Source organism: Fopius arisanus, unplaced genomic scaffold, assembly GCF_000806365.1.
Source record: "Fopius arisanus strain USDA-PBARC FA_bdor unplaced genomic scaffold, ASM80636v1 scaffold00024, whole genome shotgun sequence".
NCBI classification, from domain to species: Eukaryota; Metazoa; Arthropoda; class Insecta; order Hymenoptera; family Braconidae; genus Fopius; species Fopius arisanus.
Window position 1 is genome coordinate 237,207 of NW_011887763.1, and position 13,626 is coordinate 250,832.

The 13,626-nt window shown below is 33.9% G+C and overlaps 1 protein-coding gene across 1 annotated transcript in view; it reads right to left on the reverse strand.

Annotated features, from left to right (window-relative positions):
• LOC105264583 (mucin-12) overlaps window positions 1-12,965 on the reverse strand; it is a 34,995-nt gene extending 22,030 nt beyond the window's left edge. Inside the window, exon 1 of the mRNA XM_011301544.1 lies at window positions 12,827-12,965. The gene's annotated coding sequence lies outside the window, so the exon portion shown is untranslated. The remainder of the gene's footprint in view (window positions 1-12,826) is intronic.
• Window positions 12,966-13,626: the final 661 nt, after the last annotated feature.

Here is a 13,626-nt window from a genome sequence, read left to right on the forward strand (position 1 = left end):
ATGAGTTCCTTATTCGGAGGCATTCGTTCATTCATAATCCACGCACGAGTCAACTGTTACTAGCGTAACATTCAATGGTCGAGTGAACAAGTTTTACACGAGTAATTTCGATATTTCAGAGTTGTAGGCAAGTGTCCGTAACCCTCCGGGTCGTCTTCACGGAAGATGCTCTTTCGCAAGGACTTGGCTTTTTATTCATCAATTGATTTTTCAAGAGGATCGATGACATTTCAAGGAGACGAGCAATCGATTCACCCAGAGTCCGTAATGCATCGATGTACCTTTCTAAAGTACTTGTTCACAATTGCACATCAATATCGTTCTGCGGAAAGTCGATTAACCCGTTTTCAAGATACAGGAATTTTAAGAGATCGAGAATAATTGGGGCTCTTGCCTCGACTCTAGAGAAATTAATTTGTCATGAGGAAGAATATAAACTTGTTTCAGAATTTTTTTATGGAGTACTCTAGAGTTTTCTTGATGCAACCCATGTGACATTTTTGATGGGAAAAAATAATTGGAATTGCATTTCAGGATTATCCAAGAAAAAATTGAGATTTCATTGAAAAATCGGGAAACAAAAAATTGAATTTCTGGGAAATGTTTCGAAATTTTTTTCAAAAATTTGTTTCGGAATTTTTTTTTATAATTTGCTAGAAATTTTTGAGAATATTATTTTTTCTTTTAATTATAGTGCTGTTTCCTTCCTTTTTTGATTTTTCTATATTCTCAAAAAAAAAATGCCATCGAAAATTTGTTTCGGAATTTTTTTTTTATAATTTGCTAGAAATTTTTGAGAATACTATTTTTTCTTTTAATTATAGTGTTGTTTCCTTCCTTTTTTGATTTTTCTATATTCTCAAAAAAAAAATGCCATCGAAATTATTAAAAAAAATTTTCTATTCAAATTTTTGAAAAATTTTTCGAAACCTTTCCGAAAAATAAAATTGTTTTGTTTTGCAATTTTTTTTTGTTTCATAAAAAAAATTTCTGCAAAGTTTTCCAGAAATTTTTTGCAAATTCGAAAAAAATATTCCGATTACAATTTTTTTTTTACCCTGGTACTTTTTTCATTTTCAATACATTGTTCGAATCAGCTGAAAAAATTCCCTGAATATTCGATCCTAGTTTTTTTATTGAAATTTCCTGACTCGTGATATTCGTTTTTATTTATTTATTTTTTATTTAACTACTCCGTAAAAAATTTGAAGAATAAAATTAGGAATAAATGATAATTCCGAAAACGAAAGAGATATTTTTTCCACTGAGAAAATGCTAATCCATTCGAATGTCCCGTATTACCGTGGAATTCAGGAATTAAATAAAAAACATAAAACCGAAAAAAAAAGTGCATTCAAACTATTTGTTCTTTCCGCACTCGACAAACTCCACAATCTCACTGGAATAAATTCCCCCAATTGACTTAAAAATAATCCACAGGTAACAGTGTTTTCTCCAATTACAAACAATAATTGATAATTGCATGAAGCAATTGTTTTCCTTAGAGAGTAATGCGATAGCGTCTATATCCATGTGCTGACAAAAAAAAAACACAAGGAAATCAATCCTCAAAAGAATTCTCGAGGTTTTTGCATAAAAATAAATTAAAAGCTACCGTAAAAACGATCGAACAATTTAATTCAACAACATTTGATGTAATAAATTTTTTTCTTCTCATAAACAAATTAGGCCATACATTCTCTTTGTTCCAATCTTCGACTGAATTTATTGGCAAAATTATTTTTCCGTGCAAAGAAAAAAATATTGTAAAAAAACTCTATGTTTACGTTAATTTGCTGGTAATTGTTATTGATTGTTCTCTGGGTTTGCAATGGAAAAAGCGATTTGTTTGGAGGGGATTGGGGATTGGAATTGCACCCAAGAGGACTGATTAGTTTAACCGAATCATCATTTTGGAAAGTGCAAAACGAGGGATGTACCGACTATTGGCATGTAAATCTAGTCGACGAGAGCGTTCTAATTGGAGAGAATGCCAACGACGATCTGCATAACAAGCGGATGGACAAGAGAACCTAGTGAAAGGGGTAATAAGCATCGCCTTGAAAAGCAACCATTAAATTATTCACCAAGTGGAGATAATTGTTGTACAAATTTCTGGGTGCTTTCCTTACTGAACAATGCGATCAATACCCGAGCGAAATAATTATAAGTTTCTTCATTTTAAATTGAAATTGCAATATCGATTGCAAATAGTAATTTTTTAAAACAATAATCAAACTCGAATTTACAAGATTTTTTTATTTTAGAGCAAAGATTTGTAATTACGGCATTTTATTTTACAGGTAAATTTATTATTAAATTTTAGAGTCGGTTTGATATTTAATTTTTCATTCAAAGTTTGTTATTTCATAATTAAATATGCAATCGACGTAACAATTCTGTATTAATTGACATATAAAATGAAATCAATTAATTATAAATCTTCACTTTGAAAAAAATCATTTTATATGGTAAATAGCGATTCTATGTACGTATAAAATCTCCTTAATGATCGGTGGAAATATAAACTTTGTCGATGATATGTCAATAAAAATTTTTATTTGGGTAAAAAAAATTAAATATGAATAAAAGCCGAGAAGACCCTATAAAATTTTATTGAAAAAAATTGAAATGACATGAAATCAGTCCTGAAATCATTGCGTCACGATATTCGACAATAGATCTCTCTCGATTCCCGAATTTCAACGATAAAAAATCGGTAAAAAATCGGTAAAAGAATCGGTAAAAAATCGGTAAAAAAAATCGGTAAAAAAATCGTCTGACCTTTCACGCGTTTCTATCCACTCGAGAAAAACAGTGCGAAAAGTGTGATGTCGAGAGAATAAATGAAATTTATCACCGACTGGCGTTTATAACGCTTAAAGTGCACCTTCACGCACGTTAAATCATCAGTGTACAGTGGGTCCAACCTAAAGATTTAATGGGGCGAAAATTATTGCTGTTGCTTTGTACCAGCGATGGATCAACACTTTAACACTCGTCACGATTTAGCATGGATAATCGTTAAGGATGTTTAAGTGGAATTAAAATAATAATCGTGCCAAGCGAACGCTTGACTATCACGAGCCGCCGTCGCCTTTTCCACCGTTTTGTAACAAAACTTTTCCTCTTCCTCTGCTATTTTTTTTTTTGGTAATATTCTTTCACTCTAGGCGTGTAATGAGGCATCGTCTAGGAGTCGTGACCAAAACGAATGAGGTATCCTCCCCCATCAAAGAGGAATATCCCGGAGACGAGAGCCAAAACCCTCGATTATACCCCATTCCCCGGTATTATCGTAATAGTTTATCGCATGGAGTTGCAAAGTACCTGATGAATATTTAGTGTAATGTTACTTTGCATGATTTTTTTCGAGAGGAGTGGGGGTATTTTATGGAGATTTTACGTTGTCAGCAATTCGGGGAATTGAAATCCGCGGTAATTAGTCCGCGTAATGCATCTTTGTACAGCGTATCGTTGAATTCTATGATGCCCTCTCTTGTGGTTTCAATTTCTGAAGCCTTTCGGATGCATGAGAAATTGACTAACTTTATTGGGTGCAATTCAGGAGATGTTCCTGGTGAGACGGTTAGTCTAGGGGTGGCGCAATTTCCCGGAGATCGACTTGTCGTTTTCGAAATTTTTATTCATTATTTGCTATCCCGAAAGGGGTGTCGTTTATTAATTTAAATAATTTGGTTGTTTCATTTTTTTCGGGGGAAAATGCTCTGGAAGATGAAACTCAATTACTGCTACCAAGGGGAGAATTTTTCAGACAATTTCCTGCAGTTGATGCCCCGGTAAAAAAAATTGTAATCAGAATATTTTTTCCGAATTTTCCAAAAATTTCTGGAAAATTTTTCAAATATTCGTTTTTGATTTTTTTTTTATTTTCTAGAAATTTTTGCCAATATAATTTTCTCTTTTAATCATAGTCTTATTTTCTTCCTTTTTTATTTTTCAATATTCTCAAAAAATACGCCATCTAAAGTATTAAAAAAATTTTCCAATTTCCATTTTTGAAAATTTTTCAAAACCTTTCCCAAAAAAAAAAAATGGTTTTGTTTTCCGATTTTTTTGGTTTTATAAAAAAAAATTGAAAAGATTCCCCGGAATTTTTGAAAATTTGCAAAAAATATTGCGATTGCAATTTTTTTTTTACCTGGGTGCCAAAATTTCGGATAAAATTATTTCAGTCCTTCCGAAAGTAGCGAAAATACAGGAATTTTTAGGCGTCGAGGAAAAGGAAGATGATAACACCGAAGTCTTGCGTGGAAAGTTGGGAGAGGGATACTTTATTGTGGCAATATAAAAGTGGATGCTTCCCTGAAACTTGAACGCCTAATGTTGCCTCCTATTCTCCGGGTGCTACCACCCGGGGCACACTTTCGATTACAAGCAACTTCCCCAGGTTTCCTGCTATGCGAAATATCCACTCCACATCCTCTCTCCCCCTTATCTCCAGATTAATTACTCCTCGGAATTAAATAACTAATTATCCCGCTGGAATACGCGTTGCACGGAGATTTCATCTGAAAAATCTATTCGCGTTGGAATTATTTTTTGCATTAGTCCTCCCCTCCATAACTCGATAAATTATTCATGACGTCGTAAACCCGAGATTACACCTGTGATTAATTTAGGGAAAAGTCTTGGAATTTATTTAGAATTTTTAAAATAATTTTGCAGGAACAAAATGAAATTTGAATTCAAAATGATCACTAATTTCTCAATTATTCAGAATTATTTTTTAATTCAAGTTTAAATTTTCATGGTCATAATAACTACAATTAATTTATCATAATTACATGATTTCTTTTCTCTTCCAACCATTAGCCTTTCTATTAATCTCTTAATTTCATAATTTCCCTCCATGAAAAAATGCCTGAATATCCAATTACAAAGGTTCCCGCCGGAGATTCCCCTCGCGATAGGGGAATCCCCGAAAATAGATTCATATCTCATAAACAGGAGCTATTTAGACCGACGTAATGACGACTCATCCGACTTTCAAAAAGCCTTACCTCTGAACCCGTAAAAGTGAAATTGAAAAACTCGGAATGAAAATGAGCGAGCGCCAAGTTGTAAAGTGTATCCAGGTATATAATGTGGGAATACAAGATAACGAGTTGTGACGGATAATATACTATTGTATGCAGTACTATTCCATCGTGTGGATTGAGTATGTGAGAAAATTCGGGGAACGGAAGAGCATCCGAAGACGTAATCCCCATAATAATTACGTTCCTGTTTTTCAGTAATGCTTTTTGCGTAATACCGAATTCATTACGTGGATATGATACTAGATCCCCTGGGTGTTCGGTTAAAAAAAAAATTGTAATGGAAATATTTTTTTCCAAATTTTCCAAAATTTCTGGAATGCTTTTCAAAAAATTTTTCTTTTTAAACCAAAAAAAATTGAGAATGAATTTCTGAAGTTTTCCAGAAATTTTTTAAAAATTCGGAAAAAATATTTCCATTACAATTTTTTACACGGGTGCACTAGAAAAATATTTCCATCATAAAAAAGCATTCATTTTTCATTTGCTGTGAATTATTTAAATAACAATGGTGTTGTCCAAAATTTTGGACGATCCAGAAAATAAAAAACGCATTGAAAATTAAATCTCCAGAGAAAAAATTTGTCAGGCCTCTTCGTTTTCTTTTTCCAGAGAAAAAAAAAATCGGTAGGCGTCACTTTATGCGATTTTTCCTCTGAATGCCTGATTTTGGTGTATGCCCAGAATTCAGTTTTTTATAAAAATACTTTAGGAGAAATTCCCTGGGAAAGAATTCTTTGATAAAAAACTTGTGCGCTATTGGGAGTACTTGATGTGAGTGTACAAAAATTAATACTTAGCCCATGGCGATTCTAGACCATATTAGTATTTTATCATGTTTCTTAGAACAGCATCAGGATAAGAAGAGCAATTTGCATAAACATAAACAGAGAGAGATGAATAAACAAGAGTCTTTTATCAAATGAGTCTAGAGTGAGTTGAGCTGGAGAGGTCAGAATGATATTCTAAATTCAATAAGTAATTGAATAAATAATTCAATAAATAATTCAATAAAAGTTCAAGTCTATTTTTTTTCTAATCCAGTCTTTATTATTTACTAATTCCTGTCCACGATCTAATAAACGAAAAATGGTTGACATTGATACTCTGAAATATTTTCACAGGATGAATTGCAAATATTGAAATGACACTGGAAATGGGGAAAATGGCCACCATAGCTGTCCAATTATCCCTCACAATCCAAAATGCCAACTCGCTCCCAAGTGCTCGTCCCGGAAACTTTCACGGCGATATTTGTGTGACGTAAAAAATAATGGCATTGATTGCGAGAGAGACCGATAAACAATCTAATGTCTCCTATTCAAGGGATCTTCGTGTTTACTAAATCCTCGGCCGTGAACTTTTTATAATTTTTTCCTAAAAATAATAATTTTACGGAATTCAACAGAAAATCGAAATAAAAAATAATCGGTATGAAAAATAATAATAAATAAAGATGCTCAATGAATTTACTCGGAGTGAATAAAATACCGAGTATTATATGTACAATATCTAATTGCGTATGAATCTCTGATGATAGCGTGCATTTATCCGATAAAATGAGGCCCCGCGTGTTTTCCAGTAGCTAAAAATTATGTTCCCTGTCATGTAGATCGATCATGGGGTCCACCGGGGGAGTATGAAACGTCGATCAGATTGATGGCATCCGATAATCACAGCGATTCCTTCCCCAACGATCAATTATGATTGGCTACTGGTCACGGAAATCCCCAGGTTCTTCCCATATAATTGCTTCTCTCACTGATCCCAGCCCATTGTCTACTGGAGCATAACTCTTATTACATTTTTTTTTTTGCAAGTCTTTTTTGCTTCATGCAGAAAACTATAAACCAATAAATACGTGACCTGGATCCGGTAATGCTAGGGTTTTATTCCGGCTTTCTTTTTAACCATCGGGTTACTCGACGTCCAGGGATTAACATCATTAACTAGGATTTAGGGAATATATTTTTATACGCACGGAGCATGAAGAATTATGAGAAAAATTATGATTAAGTGTTGAACTCGTGATGTTGATAATTTCTGGGGGAAATTTCTGGTGGACGTTCAGAGGTAAATAAAATTAAACAAAGATTTTATTTCAGTTTGGAAATATATTTTATATCATTGTAATAAAATCGGGTATTGGAGTTGAATAAATTATTTATCCCGGTAAAAAAAAAAATGTAATCGGAATATTTTTTTCAGAGTTTCAAAAAATTTCTGGAGGACTTTCCAAAATTTTTTTTTTTGAAACAAAAAAAAAATTGGGAAGCAAAACAATTTTATTTTTGGGAAAGGTTTTGAAAAAGTTTTCAAAAAATTTTCGAAACTCTGAAAAGTTTTTCAGGAATTTTTTGAAAATTCTGATGACAATTTTTTTTTACACGGATATTGAGTGAAAAAATTAAACCCATTCTTCTAATGATTTATTCTTTTACGGAAATTACTCAATTTTCCTTTTTTTACACCTTGACTTGTTGAATTGGATCGTAAATAAACTGTCGGGCCGGCTCCAGTGATAACGGTGAGTATTAAGTCCGGCCATAGGGGAATTTAACGTTAAAATGTCGATAAAGATGCGGGAAGAAAAGAAAAATCGCCCCTCACACGTAAAAACCAGAACTAAAGCCCTTTTGAATTAAAATAAATTCCTTTTACACTAATTCCATCTGCCCTCCAATATGTATTAATTAATTACTCTCAATATAAAATTTCCTCACCGAAAAATGGATTTAGAAAACTTAAGGGAGGAATACTTCGATGACAGGGCGAAAAGTGAAAAAGAAAAATCGCCGACGGAAAAAAGAAAAAATCCGAGTGGGCGGCGGTGGGTGGTGGGTGGTTGGTCGGTGGGTGGGGGTTGAACCTAGATTTCCGGGAATGGTCCAGTTGAAATTGTGGAAACGAGCGTCGATAAAATGATGGCTACGATAAAGCCAGGTATATATATATGATCCGACGTGCTGGCGTCGGGCCCGAAAGTTGGCCACATGAATTTATCGTTCAACGATATGCGAAAAACGAATGGAAATAACGCGTGTTAGCATCACCGGAAATAATGGCCGTCCAGGGCAAATACATGAAAACAATTAGACGAAATTTAATTTACGTACTCCTCCATTTTTATTAACATACAAATATATTTTTTGAAATGCTTCTCGAATTCGGATGCCGCCTCATGGATATTTACAATTTGAAAATTAATTTTTTTTTTAGCTTAAGAATTTTCAGAGGAAAATTTGATTTTTGAAAAAAAAAATATTGATTCTTAAAATTACAGTGCAAACATTTTGAAAAATGGAATAAATCTTTAAATTTGGTATCTTCATTTATTCAATTCAAGAATTTCAACCGAAAATCGGGGTAAAGATAGTTTTTATTGAACGTTCAATTTTTACTACAATTTCAGGTATAAAAAATTCGCGGGGCAATTACCAGAAGGAAAAAATTGTGTTGAATATTTCTCTCCATGCAAAACCTCCGTCACAACTTTCATAACCGTGAAACGCAATTGGGAATGGTTATAACCCAGATCATATTTCTGGACGGACGTTTATTGGGGAGTAATAAGCATGGTAATGTCTCGTAATTATTCTCAAGTTCAGAGTTGAAAAGGTGAGAGAGAGGAGTATCAGGGGAGCATGAAAATCGAGGAGGTATTCACTGAAATTGAAAAATTTTAAATTTTCAAAAAAGTATCAGGGGAACATGACAATGGAGAAGGTATTCCCTGAAATTTGAAAATTCGAAATTTTTGGAAAAGTATCAGGAGAGCATGAGAATCGAGGAGGTATTCATTGAAATTGAAAAATTTGAAATTTTTGAAAAAGTATCAGGGGAGCCTGAGAATCGAGGAGGTATTCCCTGAAATTTAAAAATTCGAAATTTTTGAAAAAATATCAGGGGAGCATGAGAATCGAGGAGGTATTCACTGAAATTTGAAAATTCAAAAATTTTATAAAAGTATCAGGGGAGCATGATAATCTAGTAGCTATTCACTGGAATTGAAAAATTCGAAATTGTCAAAAATGTATCAGGGGAGCATGATAATCTAGTAGCTATTCACTGGAATTGAAAAATTCGAAATTATCAAAAATGTATCAGGGGAGCATGAAAATGGTGGAGGTATTCACTGAAATTTGAAAATTCAAAATTTTTGAAAAAGTATCAGGACAACATGACAATTGGTGCGATATTCACTGAAATCGAAAAATTCAAAATTTTCATGAGATGTAGGTCTGAAAATTCCGTATTACTTTGGAGACAGTTATATGCCATCGGTGAAAAACCGAGGTCAGCATAATTGCGTCGTCCATGACAGAGAGAACATCATAGAGTTGAAAGGACACATTAACATCAAAGACCACCAGTCGGTCCAAGGAACATGTAGGAGACCTCTGGGAGAGTAAAAGTCGATTTTACACTTTCTCCTTTTTCGTTTTTCTATTCCAGAGTACAAAATAATCCTCGGGGGTAGGCAATCCCATTTTTTCATTCCCTCCATTTTTCCCTTTGACAATAAATTTGCCAATTCCATCCTCACCCTTTTCTCTATTTAAATCTTCCCAATCTTTTGTTTTAATTTCCATTTCCCGTCATTTTCCCGCTAAAAATCACGAGTTCCGTCACTTCTACTAAAAATTTATCTGAAATTAATAAATCACGTGGTAAAATAAAAAGAAGTATAAATAATTATTTTCAAACAAATAAAAGAAATACAAATATTACATATAATATGAAATATAATGTATGATTTTTTTTAATTAATTATTTTTATGAAATTTCTGTAATATTTTATTGAATAAACTCCAATGATTGCCGGGGGCATTCGACTGTTAAAACTAACTCCCAGAACTGATCACTCTGGTATTTTGAAGTTCTCTCTGAGAGATGGGTTAGAGTCAACTCCATTTTCCTCTCGACAATTTTCTAAAGTTCAACTATGGGAGTAGACATTGTGATACTCCCAATTGCTGGCATCGGTGCTATTAAACTCAAATACAACCTCCGAGTCTGAACGTTTGAATTCTGTAACTACTGGGAACTTCAGCCTTACGATATTATTTTCCGAGTTTCGGTAGATCATTTGCGCCCTAAAGAGAGCAGAGAAATTTAATTAAATGTTTCTTTCCAGGGGTATTTGCCACTGCGGATCGGGGGAGTCACTCAGTGCTGATTGAGAGACCGACTTTCATTAAGTCCTGGTAATACCCGTATCGATTTCACGTCTAAATAAACAGTTAATTCCCGGCAACTGCAAACAGAATCGAGTCTAGGGGCAACAATTGCAATAGGGGAAAACCGGTTAAAACGAATTGTCAAGCAGAATCAACCGATTTTTCGTTGATATCTCACTATAAAAAGAAAATAGCAAGATTTTCATAAGAACATTTTCCAAAGAGAAAAAGGATAGCTCCAAAAAAGATATCTATGAAAATCTCGGTATCTCCCTTCGATTCCAAGAAATTTCGTGAAAACTGCCCGAAAAAAATGAAATTGCAATGGAAAAATGTGTCCTGTTATTGGAAGGATTATTTATCATTTCTTTCGCATCCCAACAATTTGGCCAGAATCTCAATCATCATCTGCATATTTAATCCTTAATTTTCATACGATTCCCACAGAATCTGATTAATTATCGAGATAGAACTCCACGCGATTAAATTCACGATAAAATATGGAGACAGGAGTTCCTCGTTTCTTCGTGATTCTCCACTCATATTTCCACACCTGGAAATCCATTCTCTTCGTTATTTCATCGCATTGTCAGTGATCCACTGATGATCAGTGGAAAACAAAAATATTCCACGTAATGGAAAATATTTCCGACATATCATGACATTCTCCATAATTTCCCCGCAAAATTAACTGCAATAATATATAAAACGTAAGAAGATTACAAAGATTACAATGAAAAAATCCCGGGATTTTCCCCCTTCGAGGAAAATGGGCCTTGAAATTCTGCTCATGTACTGATAATCATCGATCGCAAGCACGTAATGCCTTAACGAAAATTAATGTCCGTGCCAAGATCAAGTTGGCAGAACGCGAAGGATAAAAGAAAAAGTTTGAAAAAGCTCGGGTTCTTAAATCATCCCTAGACATGTGTGCCACTGAATAGAACATGCTGGTAAATCGTACTGCACCACGAGTTGTCCTCAGAGTAATTTATTTAAAAAATAGAGACCTATCCTTCGACGTTCTAATTGTTTTCCCCTAATTTTCACCGCCCCACGAAAATCCTGGGCATTAAAACTCTAATTACTCCTGTTGATTTTCCGTTCGGACGTTTTCATGTCATTTGACAGTGAAATGGGATTATAACTTCCACAACTTACGGGGAAAGCCTCGACAACAAATTTTCAGTGTCAGTAATTACTCTTTAAATATCTATCTGAATAGCCCCATGACCAGGACAATTAATCACTTGAAAAAGCGTTTCTCGTCTGCAATGAAAAAATGCCATCCTCCCTCTTTCTACAATCAAATCCAACAGCACAATTACCGTATGCCTCACATGAGCTCACGGAATATTCCCTCATCCGATTGTTCTCTCTCGTACGCACTAATCACCATTTTCCTCTGGCTTTTCAAATTCCCGAAATTTTTATCCCGCAATACCCGCGATTCCAAATTTGCGACATTCAAATTTAAATTGGAGGTAAATCGAATGGAACCCGTAATTTTCCATTTTTTTCGTTTTCCCGAAATCAAATGAAAAACCAAAAAATGGTGGGAAAGATTTTCGCGAATATAATTTTTTATTTTAATTATACTATTGTTTTTTTCCTTTTTTAATCTTTCAATATTAAAAAAAAATTTCCTATTCAAATTTTTGAAAAATTTCTCCCAACGTATCCTCAAAATAAAATTCTTTTATTTCCACTATTTTTTGGTTTCTTAAAAAAAAAATGTCTGAAAATTTTTCCAGAAATTTTATGAAAATTCGGAAAAAATTCCGATTGCAATTTTTTTTTCCCCGGATTAATAAGTAATTGTTAAAAATTCGAGTTAAATTTATAAAACTGACAATTTACCGTCGGATTTTCCGCTATATATCAGATGACCCCAGCACATGGTGTTTGTTTGTTCCACAATTACGCGAGATCATTGGCGGTCATTGTACGATGCATAACGTGAGATTACCCTGAGCCGCGAGGAAAATTTGTCAATTCGCCATTTTTTCAAACTCGTTAACACATTTATTCATCAGCATATGGTTTATTTTACGATGTTGCACATGGAGATACGACACAAAGAGGTAATAACGCACGGTGTGCGCCTCTCGTTACGACCGGCGAAACGAGCGTGCGGTACGCATTGCGCTTCCGTATGAACCTGTCGCGAAAAAAATCAACGCGGAAACAGGATAATAAGTTTTTTTACGATTTTTTGTACAAACTCGGTGGCAAGCCGCAGCCTTGTTAATTTTCCCCACCCCAATTATTCATAATTACCAATTGATAACCAATAAAATCATGCCCTTCTCATGAACGAGATCATCATAAATCCATAAATGGTATTCATACGAAATTATTCATATTCATTCTTAATTAATCAGCTCTCCAATTATTAATTCCGCGTCGTTAGTGTTATTCTGACGAATTTTAATCAATAATTAAAATCATATCAATTGATGAATTGAATTTTTTATGGCGCAACGCCCTAGCAATTGGGAAATTGATCTGCTTCGTTATTTAAATTTTGTGGAATTGATTCCCGAGCTTATGTTAACTAAAAAATTCCAAACACAACATACATACCAAATTAATCCACTTTGTTGTTTAAAATCGCTGGGTAAACGACACGTGAGCCTCGGGCATTGATTCGGTCCGGCGTAACTCCTTTTTAATGGGAGAAATAAAGAGAATAATTTCGCTTTCAGATTTTAAACAAACTGCTTATGGGTTGGTGGAGATGGATTTTTTTTTTTTATTTGTCACAGCACAGATGATACGTCACGGAGGAGTCGCGACACGATACTGACGGTTCACCGGTGCCGCATGGAAACCTCATGCCGCCTCCACGTCCTTTACCCTCACTCCTCACAACCCTCTCACCCTCATCTCCAGGCAACTATTCCACACTCTCTATTCCACGGCTATTCCCTGCCTCAACACAAACACCAACTTCTCACTGCGCACACTCACTGAATAAACAGCTCACAAAATCATCTGCCTCCAAATGCTAAAAAAAAAAACCTTATATATTCCATATACATATATGTACATATTCTTCTTCTTTTTCCCTTTAAAAAAATCCAATGTAAATGTTTTTTGAAACCAGTTTATTCGATGTGTATATATGTATGTAAATATGTATTATATATATTTATATATATGAAATATAAACCATATACTTTATTCAATATTTTATGATGAAAAAAGACGTGAGAAATCCCATCATGGAATTCTTATATTTTTATAACCTAAGGGAAATCTAAAAAAAAATTTAATTTGGAGCTTTTAATTTTATAATCTCTCTGATTCTAGCTCAGAGTCTGAATCTGAATATTTGAATTCCGGTTCTTATATATCTATCCAAAAATGAAATGAAAACTCAT